Here is a 17398-nt window from a genome sequence, read left to right on the forward strand (position 1 = left end):
ATTGATCAAGGCATATTGTATTCATAAACTGCTTTGTTTAATGACAACTCTGCTATGTAAAACAATAATTTAAAAAATCATGTTCCTAAAGTGATAAGCAATTACAAGCAATATTATGAGAATTTGTTCAGATGATCTCTAGGGTCCATAAATAAGACTTTTTTGATTAGGATGAGTTTTAGAACAACAGTAATTGTACAGACCATATTAAGAAAATTTGATGATTTCCAGCTATTCAAAATAATGATTGCTGGATATATGGCTCAAGTGGCAGAGTGATACCTAGTGAGAAAACGTGTCAAATATTTAATTCAAGTCCTGATCTCAAACAAAATAAAAACAATCAAGAAAAGTAGGGCAGTTTATTGGGCACTGGTAGCTCATGCCTTTAATTATACCTTTAATTGGAAGCTGAGATCTGAGGATCTCAGTTCAAAGTCAGCCTGGGCAGGAAAGTCTGTGAGACTCTCATCTCCAATTCACTGCCAAAGAAAGCTGGAAGAGGTATAGGGGTAGCCTACAGTGAAAAGCTCTGGGATAGAACCAAGGTTTTGACTTCAAGCCTTAGAATAGTGCATATAAATACACAGAAGAAGTGAGGCACTCAGGTTCTGGTGAAAATTCTTCTATGTGCTGGTAGTCTGTTGAGAGGGAATTACAGTGTGAAAAGCAGTGTGGATATTTGGTGATCCCTGGTTTCTTATCCAGGAGCTGCAGTGCAGTGTGTAGAAGACAAGTCTTTCTTCAGAATTTCACTCTCTTGGATGGATTCCCCAATTTGCTCTAAGTTATTGAAAAGTAGAACCGAGTTAGGGATATATTTCATAATATGTCAGAGTAACGTTTCCTAGATTTTTTTGTTTACCTTAAGATCTTTACAAATTACTTTTAGTAAATCTGAAAAATCTAGCAATTGACTATTGTAAGTAGATGAGTTTTTCAGTTCAGGTGATCAAATTTAACATATTGTATTGCAATTGAGTGCTTTCTTTTTTAAAATTACATTATGACATCTTCTGTAATTAATATAAATAAATGAAACAAACTACTGGAATATTCTGGATCTTGGCTATGGACTGGTGTTTGTAACCTAAAATCAAGAATCCGAATATTGTAATCAAACGTGAGACCCTCCCAGTTTTATAAATAAAGTTGTATTTGAACATAGCCTCATCCAAATTTTGTATGTTCTCATGATGCAAGGCAAAGTTGAGTAGTTATTATTGAAGACCATATGGCCCACTCTTTACAAAACATGTTTGTTGACCCTGTCCTAGAATATTACAGCACACTCCTAGTGAGCATGTGGATACTATGCAAGATGTTTAACATATAGTTGGTCTAGAGGATGTCATTGGAATATTTTTTTTAATTTTTATTTTTGTTATTGTTGTTGTAGTTGTTGTTGGGGAAGGGGGATCATCAAGCTTGAATTCTGGGCCTGGGCATTGTCCTGGAGCTTCATGCCCAGGGCTAACACTTTATCATTTTGAGCCACAGCTTTACTTGTGGGGTTTTGCTGCTGCTGCTGCTGCTGCTGCTGCTGCTGCTGCTGCTGCTGCTGCTGTTGTAGATAATTGGAGATAAGAATCTCAGGGACTTTCCTACCCAAGCTGGCTTCCACTCTTGATCCTCAGCTCTCAGTCTTCTGAGGAGCTTGGATAAAAGCTGTGAGCCATTGATGCCTGGTTAATTTCTTTTTTAAAATTTGATAATTTTTGTTTTCATCTGATTTCATATTCTATCAAAATATGTGCGGAATACCTTTTTCCACAGACTCAAGTCTCCTATCACTCTTTCCTGGGGGCTGTCCTGCAAAAGCGCCCTCAACCACTATGAACTCTATGAGGGGCCCTTATGGCAGCTGAGTGTCCAGGGCAAAGGTGGCAGAGGAGGCAGTGACACCTGGGGATTGGGCAGGGGCAGGGCATACATAGAGGAAAGTGAGCACTGCTTGTATGGGCAGCCTCAGTTCAGGAGCAGACAGCCCAGGGGGTTGATGTCACGGGCAGCCCTGGGGCTCTGTGGGCTGCATGGAGGTAGCAGTGGTGCTGCTGCTGCATCTCCTTGCCTGCCATCGTCTCCATTGTCCCTGAAGCGCAGGTGCATGGGCTCCACCTTGAGCAAAGGGGCTTAGGGCAGCCGCTGGCAGTCCGGGATTTTCTGCCAGGCCTGTTGCTCATCATGCAGGCAGCCAGTAATTCACACAGGCCCTCCAGATGAGGTCGGCATGTGTACAGCCACTGACTGTCTCCCTGAGGCGCTTGACCTGGTGGAGAATCCAGTCCTTGGGTGCTCAGCTGGCAGCGGGGGGCTCAGGCTGCTGAGTAGCATCTGGTACTCCCAGCTGCTGGGCAGGGCCCAAAGACCAGACCTCAGGCAGTAGCTGCAAGGTCGAGGCACTGGGCAAGGCGTGGTGCGATGAGCCAAGGTGCCCAGGTCCCTGAGGCCTTGCTGTCTGGTCTCCACTGCCAGCTTGGAGGTTCACAGCCTGGTGGCTGCCCCCTGCTGCCGTATGGCTTTCCAAGGACTCTAGCCTTAGCAGGGTGCTTGGCACCAGAGTGTGTATGTGTATGCATATGTGTGCTCACATACCCTAGTACTAGCGCCTGAATTCAAGCCCTTATTCACTTCTTTAACTTTTTCTTTCAAGGTTGATGCTCCCCACTTGAGCTACATCTCTAATCTGGCATGCCTGTAACTCTAGCTACTTAGGAGATTGAGACCTGGAAGATTGTAGTTTGAAGCTCCCTAAAGCAGAAAAGTCTGTAAGATTGTCTCCAATTAACCAGAAAAAATATTGAGAGCAGAGGCATATCTCAGCAATTTTTCTGAGGTAACGTTGGACCTTTTCTTTCTTTATTCAGTGCTTATGTAACATACAGAGTCATATAGCTGCTTAATGTATTCAACTTATAGACACATATGAGCATGTATATAATTTTATAATATGCACATCAAGAGAAAATATACATATTTTTGTTTTTATGATCAGTCCACATATCTACTAGAAGGTGTGGAGTTCCTCACTCACCCACTGCTGTGCATATGCTATTATTCAATTATCTGAATATCTTTGTATAGGACTCTATGTGTGTACCCAAGCACGTGTGTACCTAGATTAAACTCATTTCCTTGCACTTGTTAGACAAGTGTTAGACAGCTAGCCCTGTTTATAACAGTTACTTTTGAATGAATATCATGGATTCCCTAGGTTGTGTTAGAACACAGTGTTAGAATGCCTCTCATACATACCTGGAAGCACTTATTGATTGAGAATGGGATCTTTTTTCCCAGCTGTGGGGCTTGAAGTCAGGGTTGAGCACTGTCCCTTAGTTTCTTTTGCTCAAGGTTAGAGCTGTACCACTTGAGACTCTTTTTCTGTTTGTGTGATACTGAGGAATCAAACCCAGGGCTTCATGCATCCTAGGCAATCATTCTACCACTAAGCTACATTTTCAGCTGAGATGGGGATCTTGATAATTGTTCCCTATGCAATCCTGAACTCTGGTTTCCAAGTAACTATTTTACAGGGGTGTGCCACTACACTAATTGTAATTTTTAAAATTTTATATATTTCATTTTCTCCTTTTTATTGTTAGTACTGGGCCTAAAAGTTGTTCATCCTTTTTTTTTTCTTTTTTCTTTCTTTTTTTTTTTTGGGTCCGGTTGTGGAGCCTGAACTCTGGGCCTGGGCACTGTCCCTCAGCTCTTCAGCTCAAGGCTAGCGCTCTACCACCTGGGCCACAGCGCCACTTCTGGCTTTTTTCGTTTTGCTTATGTGGTGCTGAGGAATCGAACCCAGGGCCTCAGGCATGCAAGGCAAGCGCTCTACCACTGAGCCACCTTCCCAGCCCTCATCCAGTTTTTCAGAACTTTTTTTAAGGGAAAATTGGTTTCAAGAATTATTCTGGGGGTGTTTTGGTTTCTGTTTTGTGCTGTGCTGAAAGATTTATTCCTGGCTGGTGGAAATCTCTCATGGTGGGTGGTGAGTAAACTGTGGAGCATTGATAGGGTGCTATGTGTTACCTTGTTTGTCCTTTTAGATTTTCATTTAGATGTGTTGTTCCTCAAAATAATTCCTTTACTAAAGCAGGATTGTCCTTTTATTTTTGAGACCTATTGTAGCCCAGGCTGATCTTGAACCCATGATGTTCCGGATCAACTTCTTGAATGGTAGGATAGCAAATGTGTAGCATCACTCATAGCAGGAATGTTATGTGATTAGTACACACTTCTACTCAACTGCCTTTAGTTTGATACCATGGCCAGTGTTTACAAAGTATTGTTCTATATTGGAAGATATCTTTAGAAAGCATATCTTGCTCTAGGTAACTGAAGAATGTAAAAGGGTAGTGGTATGCATAGTACCTAATTACACAACATTCCAGAGCAGGCCAAGAAGACTGTTGGGAAGGACAAAGGTAAAGAGTAGTATGAATTATTATCATGGGCTTGGAGTACAGTGATACAGGAAAGAACTTATACAGGTAGAATCCTGTGAGGGTTGTGGAAGTAGAACAGGTATTTTCCAGTTAGATCAAATGTGAGAATGTCCAGGAGGAGGGACAAGCATTTTATGAACCTTGGAGAGGCAGAGCAGCAGAGTACTGGATGGATGGAAGCAGAGTGGAAAAGAAAACAGAATACTCTTTGGGAGTTTGTATGTTTACTAATTTATTGCTTGCATAAAGCATCAACCCTACCAGCAACAGAGGAAGCTGCCCATCCCAGCCCCATGTGTGTGCTGGAATGGGTGGGGCTACTGAGAAAGTAAGATGTGGAAATTCAGAACACACCTGAGCCTGGGTCATTCTATAAATTCACTGTGGAAGAGTGTACCTAGATTTGCCACATATGAAATTACACTTGTTAGGGAAGCATGAAACTGACAGACCTTTTAATATTACTTAATTTTAAGTAGATTCTTGTAGGTTTTCTTGGGCTGTTGACTGTAGCCCTGCTAGTTATGCCTCCCATACATACTGGAATGACAGATGTATGCCACTACATCCAGCAAATACTGATTGAGATAGGTTTCTTGGTTAAAAAATATTTCCTTGCAATAGAATTGAAAACCCAGAAATGAACCTACAGACCTATAGCCATCTAATCTTCGATAAGGAAGCTAAAACAATAGAATGGAAGAAAGACAGCTTCTTCAGTAAATGGTGTTGGCAAAATTGGTTTACTACATGTAGAAAACTAAAGCTAGATCCTTATATATCACCCTGCACCAGAATCAACTCCAAATGGATCAAAGACCTTGAACTCAAAGCAGACACTCTGAAAACATTACAGGATGGAATAGGAGAAACCCTAGGTCTCCATGGCTCAGGCCGAAATTTTCTGAATAGAGACCCGGAAGCACAACAAATCAAAGAAAGGTTGGACAAATGGGATTGCATAAGGTTGCAGAGCTTCTGCAGGGCAAATGACATAGCTATCAAGATCAATAGAAAAATCCACCGATTGGGAGAAGATCTTTACTAGCCATACAATGGACAAGGGTCTCATATCTAAAATATACTTGGAACTCAAAAAATTAAACCACCCAACAACAAATCCTCAAAGAAACAACTGCCCAATAAATAAGTGGACGAAAGACTTAAAGAGAAGCTTCTCTGAAGAAGAAAGAAGGATGGCCAATAGACACATGAAGAAATGTTCAACATCCCTAGCCATAAAAGAAATGCAAATCAAAACAACATTGAGATATCACCTCACTCCAGTTAGAACAGCAAAAATCAAGAACTCTAACAACAACAGATGCTGGAGGGGATGTGGACAGAAAGGAACCTTACTTCATTGTTGGTGGGAATGTAAACTTTTTCAACCACTTTGGAAAGCAGTATGGAGGTTCCTCAAAAGACTTCACATAGATCTCCCCTATGATCCAGCAATCCCACTTTTGGGCATTTACCCAAATGTTTACAAACAAGACCACACTAAAGCTACCAGCACAACTATGTTTATTTCAGCATTATTTACCATAGCTAAGATATGGAACCAATCCATATGCCCCTCAGTAGATGAATGGATCAAGAAAATGTGGTATATATACACAATGGAATTCTATGCCTCCATCAGAAAGAATGACATTTCCCTATTTGTTAGGAAATGGAAAGGTTTGGAAAAAATTATATTAAGTGAAGTAAGCCAGGCCCAAAGAAGCATAGGTCCCATGGTTTCCTTTATTTGCAATATCTAGTATAGGTATGAGTCAAGCAGAAAAGGTCAGATAATGTGATGTTAGGAAAATGAACCCTTAAATATGTATTTTAATGTTTTTGTTTCTTTCATGCATGTGTTTCTAACGCATTTATAAGATTTTTTATTTGTTGCTTTGTATGTCCCTACCCCACAGTGTAACCCCCGCTTTCACTATATTTGATGTCAGTATAACATGTGGAGGAGATGGGGACAAACAAGTCGTTTAAGGATTCAGGTGGACCTGTTGCAACAATGAGAAGTACAAAATGTCATGTCAAAACCAACTTTACAATGTCGGTGTGGGCGGGGGAGCGGGGTATAATTGGGTGGGGGGAGGGAGGAGGCTGGGAAGGGAGGTGAAGGGTAAACAAAGGAGGAGGCTGCAATGCTTGGTAAGAAATGTATGCATTATCCTGCCCATGTAATTGTAGCCCCTCTGTACAGTATGTTCTCAAATAAAATAAAATTAAATTTAAAAAAATGTTTCCTTGAATGGTCTTGAACCATAATATTCTCATTGTGTCTTTAAAATACCACTGAAGAAAAGGTTAACCAATGTATCCTTGTCCTCAAAAGTTAATCATGCCTCTAATAAGGATTTGCCTTCTCAAAGCAGGGTAACAGCTCACAGAAGTGTTATATCAGAAGGACAAAAGTACAACCAATGGACTAATCACCAGGCAGCCAGAAAGAACATGAGCCTGGCTTCTCTTGGCTGGGAGATCTTTATCTTTGTAACAGAATTAGGCTTTACTTTTCCTTTATAAGGTCAGTTAGCAAAAGATCAATACAAAAATAAACAATTTGCATTGAGCCTCCTATGTAGAAGATTCTAGTGACAATATCTCCTCATGGGCTTTGAGAACCCAGTCTTTGGTGTGACAAGCTTGGTGGGCTTCAAGAAGTGCTTTCTATACACACAAAAGCAGAATCTGCTTCCCATGTTCCCTTGTAAGACTGTTACACTTGTATGGGATTTTAGAAGTCAAACATATGTTTGAAATCCTGATTTTCACAGCCAGTTGACTTACCAGTTTCCATTTTAGCTTCTTTTTTCAATGTTATGATAATTTCTTAGTAAACAAAGTATATAACAATGGTACCCAAGGAAACTGAAATACAATAATTATTTTACACTCTCTATATTTGTATTCTATCACTATCTTATATTCAATCAATAATTATCTGATAGCCTTCAATGGCTTTGTCAAAGACCCCAGTGGCCTAAACTTTGCCTAGTCTGTGTCAGCTCCATTCTTCATGTTACCTGGCTTTGCTGTGGCATGTGGCTCCCAATTATCTTATCACCATTCCCTGCTCAAACTTTTTGGTTATTTCTTCCCTTATCACCCCAGCTTCTTTGTCCAGGTGAAGAGGTCTCTAGGCACATTTGGACATACTGGAGGCTCCGTTGGTTTCTCACTTCCTTCCATCTTCACTAAAACGAGTATCTTTCTGGCCACTTGGCATTAAATGTTAACTACATGATACCAGATTTCCATTGTGTATGCCCAGCCAGGCCTTTCCCTTCTACTTCACACCATGCATTAAGATGAGTGAAATGTTTTTATATGCAGGGAAATAGAAATGGAGACTATCATGCTGAGTGAAGTAAGCCAGGTTAAGAAAGATAAAGGTCACATGTTTTCTATAATATGTAAATACACAATCTAAAAGATAAACATGTAAACACACAGAGAATCATATATAAATACATTTATAGAATATGTCTATATGTTTGGGAATTTTTGAGGGAATTTGTAGGATTAGGGAAGGATAAATAAATGTTATTTGGCATCTGTGCATGGCAATGATGACAAAGGAATCTCACCGAAATCCGTTGAATATTGAAAAGGAAGCTAGATGGGGAAAGGGAGAGTCAGGCCATCAGTATGATTAAAAATACTCAATATAAGTTTGTAAAATTTTATGGTGAAATTTCTTAAATACTATTGTTATGCAATTTAATTAAAATGAGATATAGGAATGCTAAACAACTATTATATGTGTGTTTTAATGGAAGTGAGAAGGACAGAGAGGGCAAAGGTGGGAAAACATGTTCAAAATAGGTAGTTTTTTTTTACTTGTATTTTATTTTATTTGAGAACATACTGTACAGAGGGGCTACAATTAGATGGGCAGGATAATGCATACATTTCTTACCAAGCATTGCAGCCTCCTCCTTTGTTTACCCTTCATATTCCCTTCCCCGCCTCCCACCTCCCCCCACCCAATTTTACCCCCCTCCCCCCACCCAATTATACCCCCCACACCGACATTGTAAAGCTGGTTTTGACATGACCTTTTGTACTTCTCATTGTTGCAACAGGTCCACCTGAATCCTTAAACGACTTGTTTGTCCCCATCTCCTCCACATGTTATACTGACATCAAATATAGTGAAAGCGGGGGTTACACTGTGGGGGAGGGACATACAAAGCAACAAAGAAATAATCTTATAAATGCTTTAGAAACACATGCATGAAAGAAACGAAAACATTAAAATACATATTTAAGGGTTCATTTTCCTAACATCACATTATCTGACCTTTTCCGCTTGACTCATACCTATACTAGATATTGCAAATAAGGGAAACCATGGGACCTATGCTTCTTTGGGCCTGGCTTACTTCACTTAATATAATTTTTTCCAAACCTTTCCATTTCCTAACAAATGGGGAAATGTCATTCTTTCTGATGGAGGCATAGAATTCCATTGTGTATATATACCACATTTTCTTGATCCATTCATCTACTGAGGGGCATCTGGGTTGGTTCCATGTCTTAGCTATGGTAAATAATGCTGCAATAAACATAGTTTTGCTGGTAGCTTTAGTGTGGTTTTGTTTGTAAACATTTGGGTAAATGCCCAAAAGTGGGATTGCTGGATCATAGGGGAGATCTATGTGAAGTCTTTTGAGGAACCTCCATACTGCTTTCCAAAGTGGTTGAAAAAGTTTACATTCCCACCAACAATGACGTAAGGTTCCTTTCTGTCCACATCCCCTCCAGCATCTGTTGTTGTTAGAGTTCTTGATTTTTGCTGTTCTAACTGGAGTGAGGTGATATCTCAATGTTGTTTTGATTTGCATTTCTTTTATGGCTAGGGATGTTGAACATTTCTTCATGTGTCTATTGGCCATCCTTCTTTCTTCTTCAGAGAAGCTTCTCTTTAAGTCTTTTGCCCACTTATTTATTGGGCAGTTGTTTCTTTGAGGATTTGTTGTTGGGTGGTTTAATTTTTTGAGTTCCAAGTATATTTTAGATATGAGACCCTTGTCCGTTGTATGGCTAGTAAAGATCTTCTCCCAATCGGTGGGCTTTCTATTGATCTTGCCAGCTATGTCATTTGCCCTGCAGAAGCTCTGCAATCTTATGCAATCCCATTTGTCCAACCTTTCTTTGATTTGTTGTGCTTCCGGGTCTCTATTCAGAAAATTTCGACCTGAGCCAAGGAGACCTAGGGTTTCTCCTATTCCATCCTGTAATGTTTTCAGAGTGTCTGCTTTGAGTTCAAGGTCTTTGATCCATTTGGAGTTGATTCTGGTGCAGGGTGATATATAAGGATCTAGCTTTAGTTTTCTACATGTAGTTAACCAATTTTGCCAGCACCATTTACTGAAGAAGCTGTCTTTCTTCCATTCTATTGTTTTAGCTTCCTTATCGAAGATTAGATGGCTATAGGTCTGTAGGTTCATTTCTGGGTTTTCAATTCTATTCCATTGGTCCTGAGGTCGGTTCTTATGCCAATACCAAGCTGTTTTGATTACTATGGCTTAATAGTAGAGTTTGAAATTTGGTATTGATATTCCTCCAGCAGTGTTCTTTCCATTGAGGAGCGTTTTTGCTATTCGGGGTCGTTTATTGTTCCATATGAATTTTTGGATTGCCTCCTCTATTTCCTTGAAGAATGAGGGTGGAATTTTGATAGGTATCGCGTTGAATTTGTAGATAACCTTGGGAAGTATTGCCATTTTCACGATGTTGATCTTGCCAATCCAGGAGCATGGGAGGTTTTGCCATTTTTTAAGTTCTGTGTTGATTTCCTTTTTCAAGATGTTAAAGTTTTCGTCATAGAGATCTTTCACTTCTTTGGTTAAGTTAATTCCTAGGTATTTTATTTTTTGTGGGGCTATTACAAATGGAGTTGCTTTCCTAATTTCAGCCACACTTTTCTCATTGTTGTCATATAGAAAAGCCATTGATTTTTGGGGGTTAATTTTATAACCTGCTACTTTGCCAAAGTTTTGAATCAGCTTGAGTAATTTGGGAGTGGAGTCTATGGGATTCTTTAAATACAAGATCATGTCATCTGCAAAGAGGGAGAGTTTTATTTCTTCTTTCCCTATTTGGATCCCCTTTATGTCTGCATCTTGTCTTATTGCTGTAGCTAGGCATTCTAATACTAGATTGAAGAGAAGTGGAGAGAGTGGGCATCCTTGTCTTGTTCCTGAGTTAAGAGGAAATGGCTTTAGTTTTTCACCATTGAGTATAATGCTGGCTGTAGGTTTGTCATATACAGCCTTTATTGTATTGAGGAATGTTCCATGGATTCCTAATTTTTCCAGAACCTTCATCATAAAGGGGTGTTTTATCTTGTCAAATGCTTTTTCTGCATCTATTGAGATAACCATGTGGTTCTTATTCTTGCTCCTGTTGATGTGATGAATAATATTAATTGATTTGCGTATATTGAACCAGCTTTGCATCCCTGAAATGAATCCTGTTTGATCATGGTGTATGATTTTTTGGATGAATTGTTGAAGTCGATTGGCCAAAATTTTGTTGAGAAGTTTTGCATCAATGTTCATCAAAGAAATGGGTCTTTATTTCTCTTTCTTTGATGAGTCCCTGCCTGGTTTTGGGATGAGGGTTATGATGGCTTCATAGAATGTTTTCGGTAGTGAGCTTTCTCTTTCAATTTCATTGAAGAGTTGGAGGAGTATTGGTGTGAGCTCTGCTTTGAAGGCCTTGTAAAATTCCGCTGTAAAACCATCTGGTCCTGGACTTTTCTTAGCTGGGAGGTCTCTTATTGCTGTTTCTATTTCAATGCTTGATATGGGCCTGTTAAGCTGGTTTAACTCATCTTGGTTTAGTTTTGGCATGTCAATATTTGGTAGGAAATGCTCCATTTCTGTCAAGTTCTCAAACTTATTAGCATAAAGTTTTGAAAGTATTCCCTTATAATGTTCTGAATCTTGGTTGTTTCCGTGGTGATGTTTCCATTCTCATCTCTGAGTTTATTAATTTGGGTGTGTTCTCTCCTTTTTCTGATAAGGTTTGCTAAGGGTCTGTCAATTTTGTTAAGTTTTTCGAAGAACCAACTCTTTGTTTTGTTGATTCTTTCTATAGTTTTTTTGGATTCTAATTCATTTAATTCTGATTTAATTTTGATTATTTCTTTCCGTCTACTGGATTGGGGTTTATCTTGCTGCTCTTTTTCAAGGAGGTTTAGATGTGTCATTAAATTGCTAGTTTCAGATCTCTCCAATTTGTTGATGTAGGAGCTCAGAGCTATAAACTTGCCTCTGAGTACTGCCTTTGCTGTGTCCCAGAGGAGCTGGTAATTTGTGTGTTCATTTTTGTTGAATAGCATGAACATTTGAATTTCCTTTCTAATCTCTTCCATGACCCACTCATGATTCAGCAGTGTGTTGTTCAGCCTCCATGTGATACCGGACTTTCTTTGGTGGCTTTTGATGTTGAGTTCTAATTTTATTCCCTTGTGGTCAGAGAGAATGCAAGGTATAACTTCAATGTTTCTGAATTTAGACAAGTTTGCTTTGTGGCCTAAAATGTGATCTATTTTAGAAAACGTTCCATGTGCTGCTGAGAAGAACGTGTATTCTGATGCTGCTGGGTGAAATGTTCGGTAAATGTCTGTTAAGTCTAGTTGATCTATGCAGCTGTTTAGATCTGCGGTTTCTCTGTTGAGTTGTTGCCAAGTTGATCTATCTAGTGGGGAGAGTGGTGTGTTAAAATCCCCAACAATTAACGTCTTTGGATCTATATGGCATTTGAGGGAAAGTAGTGTTTCTTTGATAAATTTGGGTGCTCCATTGTTTGGCGAATAGATATTTAGAATTGTAATATCCTCCTGAAGGAGAGATCCTTTAATTAGTATGTAGCGACCTTCTTTATCTCTTCTCATGAATTTTAATTTGAAGTCTATTTTATCTGATATTAGGATTGCAACTCCCGCCTGTTTATGAGGGCCGTTTGCTTGGTAGATTTTGTTCCAGCCTTTAACCTTGAAAATATGTTTGTTTTTACGGGCAAGATGTGACTCCTGCAGGCAGCAGATAGAAGGGTCTTGTTTTTTTATCCAATTAGACAGTCTATGTCGCTTAATTGGAGAGTTCAGTCCGTTAACGTTAAGAGATAGGACTGAGAGGTCAAAATAGGTAATTTTTTAATGCATGTAAAAAATGAACAACAAAGCATGTTGACATTGATTTGAGAAAAGTCTGTAGATGTGTGAGAGTGATGTAGGAAATGAGTCTCATAAAGATACAAATCAAATCCTTGGAAGAATGTGTGCTAATCAAAAAGTGAGAAAAAATTACTACAGATTTATGTGCTATTTCTCTTATTTCATATGCTAGTACATCTTTTTTAATTTTGAGAGAAATAGATTTGGTTGTATATAAATGTCATAATTCTAATCTAGGAGTTAAGATTTTCTCCCCACTCCATCTGCACAACCATATATTCCGTTCCCAAAAGAATTCCATTGTCAGATATATATTGCCAGAACCTTTCCCATGCATGTACAAACTTCTATGTCCATAAGTATAAAATACATACATCAAATGTTACCAATTATATCATATATAGGTTGCTTTTCACTTGATAGAGCAACCTGTGGTTTTCACTCTATATGTCACTTTGTACTTAATCAGTCTATACATGATCAGTGGCCATTTCAATGGTTTTAAATTATTTTAGACACATGTCATTCCTGCTAATGTCTTTCCAGTAGTGAAGCATAAGAATATCAGTGGAGCACAAGGAAAATGGCTACACAGTTTCCCATTCCCTCCCCTCTCCTGCCATTCAAATTTGTGGTAGTGACTGCCAAAGAAGTATGACTATAATTTTTTTTTATAAAATGCAGGACCATCTGCCAAGTAAATAGTCCCTTTTAAGAGAATGTGAAAATCAGTGGGAGTTAACATTTGTGAGCATTAAATGTTGACATATGACTGAGTTTTCTAATACATAGTTAACTTTGTGTGTGTGTGTGTGTGTGTGTGTGTGTGTGTGTGTGTGTGTCTGTGCTTCTGTGTGTCTGTGTATCTCTGTGTATATGTATGTATTTTCTGGACCTGAGGGTGAAATCAGAGCCTGAGTGCTGTCCTGGAGCCTTTGTACTTGAACCATAGTTCCATTTCCTATTTGTAGTGTTTAACTTGAGATTAGTGTCTCAGGGACTTCCCTGCTTGTCCTGAGTTGGATCCTCACATCTCAGGCTCCTGAGTAATTAGGATTACAAGCTTGAGCCACAGATGTCTGGCCAATATCTCTCATTGGTTCTCAGAATGACATTTTTCTTTTTTTGCTGCAAAAACTGGCAGTGGCCACTTCATTGGCCCGGATAGAACAGGAGCATCTTCAGAGATTGTGTTTGGGGCCTAAGTGAATGTAAATAATATCTTCCCCACCAGCTAATATGTCCTCATCACTGTCTAAATAATTTCTTTTAGATATATTGTCTTATTATTGTACAAAATAATGGACTACATTATATTTTCCTTTTTTCATACTACTTATTTTCATAATATTCACTTTCATTACACTCTTTTGCCTGTCTCCTCCCATGGTTGCTTCTTGTTTTTACATTTTTCTCTCTCTCTCCCTCCCTCTCTCTTACTCTCGCTTTTTCTCTCCTTCCCTCTCTTTCTCTCTCTTTCTCTGCTTGCCTCTCTGCTAGTATTTGCTTTACACTTTCTACCTGCACTCCCCCTTTTAAGCAAAGCCTCAAGTTCTGGGTTTCTGCTTATTAATTGGAATTAAGAATTTTAGCCAGGCATCGGTGGCCCTCACCTGTAATCCTAGCTAGTCAAGGTGCTGAGATCAGAAGATTGCGCTTCAAAGCCAGCCTGGGCAGGCAAGTGCATGAGACTCTTATTTCTAATTAACCACCAGAAAACCAGAAATGGCTATGTGGCTCAAGTGGTAAGGTGCTTGCCTTGAGCTGAAGAGCTGAGGGATAGTGCCCAGGCCCAGAGGTCAAGCTTCATGTCTTACCAAAAATAAAAGTGTTTCCATAGATTTTTCTTTCAAACCATGATAATAAATTACATTTGTTCATGTAGATAATATAGGAATTTAGTATTGTTGGGTTATTAACAACTACTTAAATTATTTTTGAAAAATCATAATGAACTATGCTTTATGAATCTCATCTTATTCTGAAATATTACAAAAACAGTAGAGTTCTTCTATAGGGTCCCAATGTAATAGGAAGCCCTGTTCTATATCAGAAGTATCTATCAACCATTTCTTTCTCCTGTATCTTATTTTACATCTATTCAATTATTATTTTTATTTGTCAATTATCTTTCAGTAGTTGTACAAAGGAGTTGCCATATAACAAAAGCAGTTTATGAATACAGTGCATATTGATTTGTGCCACACCTACAATAATCACACCCCCCTCTGACCCACCATTCCCTTATATTTCTTAGTTTTGCAGTATAGGCAATGAATTCCTTTTTAGCAAATTTAGTTTTTATTTATTTATTTATTTATTTATTTATTTATTTATTTATTTATTTATTTATTTATTGTCAGGCATGGGGTTTGAACTGTGGGATTGGGCATTATCCCTCAGCTGTTGCACTCAAGATGAGCACTCTACCACTTGAGCCAGAGCGCCACTTCCTGTTTTTTAGTGGTTTATTGGAGATAAGGGTGACATGGAGTTTCCTGCCCGGGCTGGCTTTGAACTGAGGCCCTCAGATCTCAGCTTCCTGTGTAGCTAAGATTACAGGCCTGAGTGGCCTGTGCCCAGCTGATTATAGTTATTTTAAAGAGGTTGTGTAGAGGGATTTCATTTGCATAAGTCAGATGAGAACATTTCCTTTCATACAACATCTTCTGTTCCCTCACTTTCTCCCAATGAGCTTGACTACATTCTGCCCCTTCCTCCCTTCATTCCTCTACCCTTTCCCCACCCTCTTTTTGATGTACCCCAATTTCTTGCATTAATATTCTCAGGCTTTGTCCTAGTCTTTGTAAAGATTATACTACTTGGGCCACATTGGCAGCAGCGATGGTGGAGCAGGAAGGCTCTCACAATGAAGCCCACAATCACATGCAAGTTAAGCTGCATGGAGAAAGGCGGCCAGTATGGGGCACACCAAATGTACTGGACCATCTTCTTCAGGTACATGTCCCAGAGCAAGCCCTCTGAGGCCCAAGAGCTCATGTGGTCAGGAGCATACTGCTGTTCTTCCCTCATGGCCAGCAAAACAGCACAGCAGAGCTGTCCATGCTGGTGTTGGAGTCCCTGAAATGGATGTAGATGGCAGAAATGGATGGAGTGTCTGGCTAGGGTGTTCAGTTGATGGACCCCTTCTCCAGAGCCCTGAAGTGTTCCAGTTGGGGTTCCTGGAAATGGGGCCATCCTTAGCTCCTTCCATTTTGGGCCCTGACCCTGTGGAAAGAGCCGAACTACTGGGAATCTTGATACTACTTTCTACACTCCACAGACGGTGAGGGCTGCGCCAACATGCTGGTGGAGGACTCCACGGCCCACAGCTTCCATGGCAAGTGGACATACTTGTGGCTCAGGCAGTGCTGCAGTTTCTCTATTGGAAAACAAAACCAGGTCTGTGGTCTTCATCATGTATGCACAGAAGCAACATCCATCAAGCACGGGCCGCCCTCCATCCAATCCCTGCTCCACTTCATCTGATTTCTGCTGCTGGCCTTGGATGGCAGCAAGCTAACCACGTTCATGGTGCTGTGAGAGCAGTTCCAGCCCTCCCTGTGCAGGTACCCAATACATGACAAGTAGCTCGACAGGACAGAACAGGACAGGAGAGTTGTCCCTCAGGGTACATCCCAAGCTTTTGTCTTCCTATGGAGGCAGTTGGCCACGTCCTGGCCTCCCTTAGTTACTCTATCACCTACAATTTTCCTTAGTTATGCTCTATGTATTAAAAACTTCCTTAAAGACAAGTTATACTGTTCATGGAGTTCATACTCACAGCTCTAAATACTGAGATGCCTAAAATATATCATTCTGCTTTGAGTAAATTCCCTCCAAAAGGTTTTCCAATTCAGAAGTTTATCTTTAATGGATTTTATAAAACCTTTCAAATGTTATACAAAAAAATAAGGACTAAGTAAATGAACGATCAAGTACTTAATGATTAGAAGACTCAATGTCCTGAAACAATTCTCCTTAACTGCTCAGTACATAGAGTATAATTCCAGACAAAATTCAGCCAGATATTTTTTACGAGAAACTTTTAAGAGGGCACATAGTATTTCCTCACTTTCTAAGGAAATATTTTTGTAGAATCAAAATGATCTCTTCAAAGTTTTAGGAAAAGTCAATAATAAATTCATCAGTACCTAGAGTTTTATAGATTGCAATGCATTTAAATGTAAATTGAGAAAATTTGTGTAGATTCCATTTTTTTTCGTTCTTCCTTAAGTAGGTTTGATAGGTTTCATCTTTGAATAAATCATCTGAAGTTGTTTATTACTGTACTTTTAAATTTTATAACGGTAGGATTTCTGATAAAGTACTCATTTGTTTTGGTTATTGGCAACTGGTTTCTTCTCTGTTTTGTTATTTTGTATTTTGATCCGTCTTTTAAAATATATATCCATTTATTGATCTATTCAGACACAGCTTCTATTTTCATTGATTTTCTCTGCTGTGTTCAAAAGCAGGATTTTTTTGCCACTTAACGAAATGATTCTTAAATAGAAAAGCAAAAGAAGAATAGAATAGAAAAATAAGAGTATCAGTTCAAGCTTGTAATCCTATCTACTCAGTAGGCAAAGAGCTGAGGATTTTGTTTCAAAGCCAGCCAGGAGAGGAAAACCTGTGAGACTCCTATCTCCAACTAAACACCAAAAATGCTGAAAATGGAGTTTGTGGCTCAAGTAGCAGAGCACTGAGCTAGAATTACATATGTGAATCCCCAGTGTCCTGGTAAGTTGTG

The 17398-nt window shown here is 39.3% G+C and overlaps 1 pseudogene; it reads left to right on the forward strand.

Annotated features, from left to right (window-relative positions):
• The first annotated feature begins 15547 nt into the window (after window positions 1-15547).
• LOC138828811 (Golgi to ER traffic protein 4 homolog pseudogene) lies at window positions 15548-16276 on the forward strand (annotated as a pseudogene).
• The last annotated feature ends 1122 nt before the right edge of the window (window positions 16277-17398 follow it).

Source organism: Dipodomys merriami, unplaced genomic scaffold (assembly GCF_024711535.1).
Source record: "Dipodomys merriami isolate MVZ:Mamm:240054 unplaced genomic scaffold, mDipMer1.0.p SCAF_1640, whole genome shotgun sequence".
Lineage (NCBI taxonomy): Eukaryota > Metazoa > Chordata > Mammalia > Rodentia > Heteromyidae > Dipodomys > Dipodomys merriami.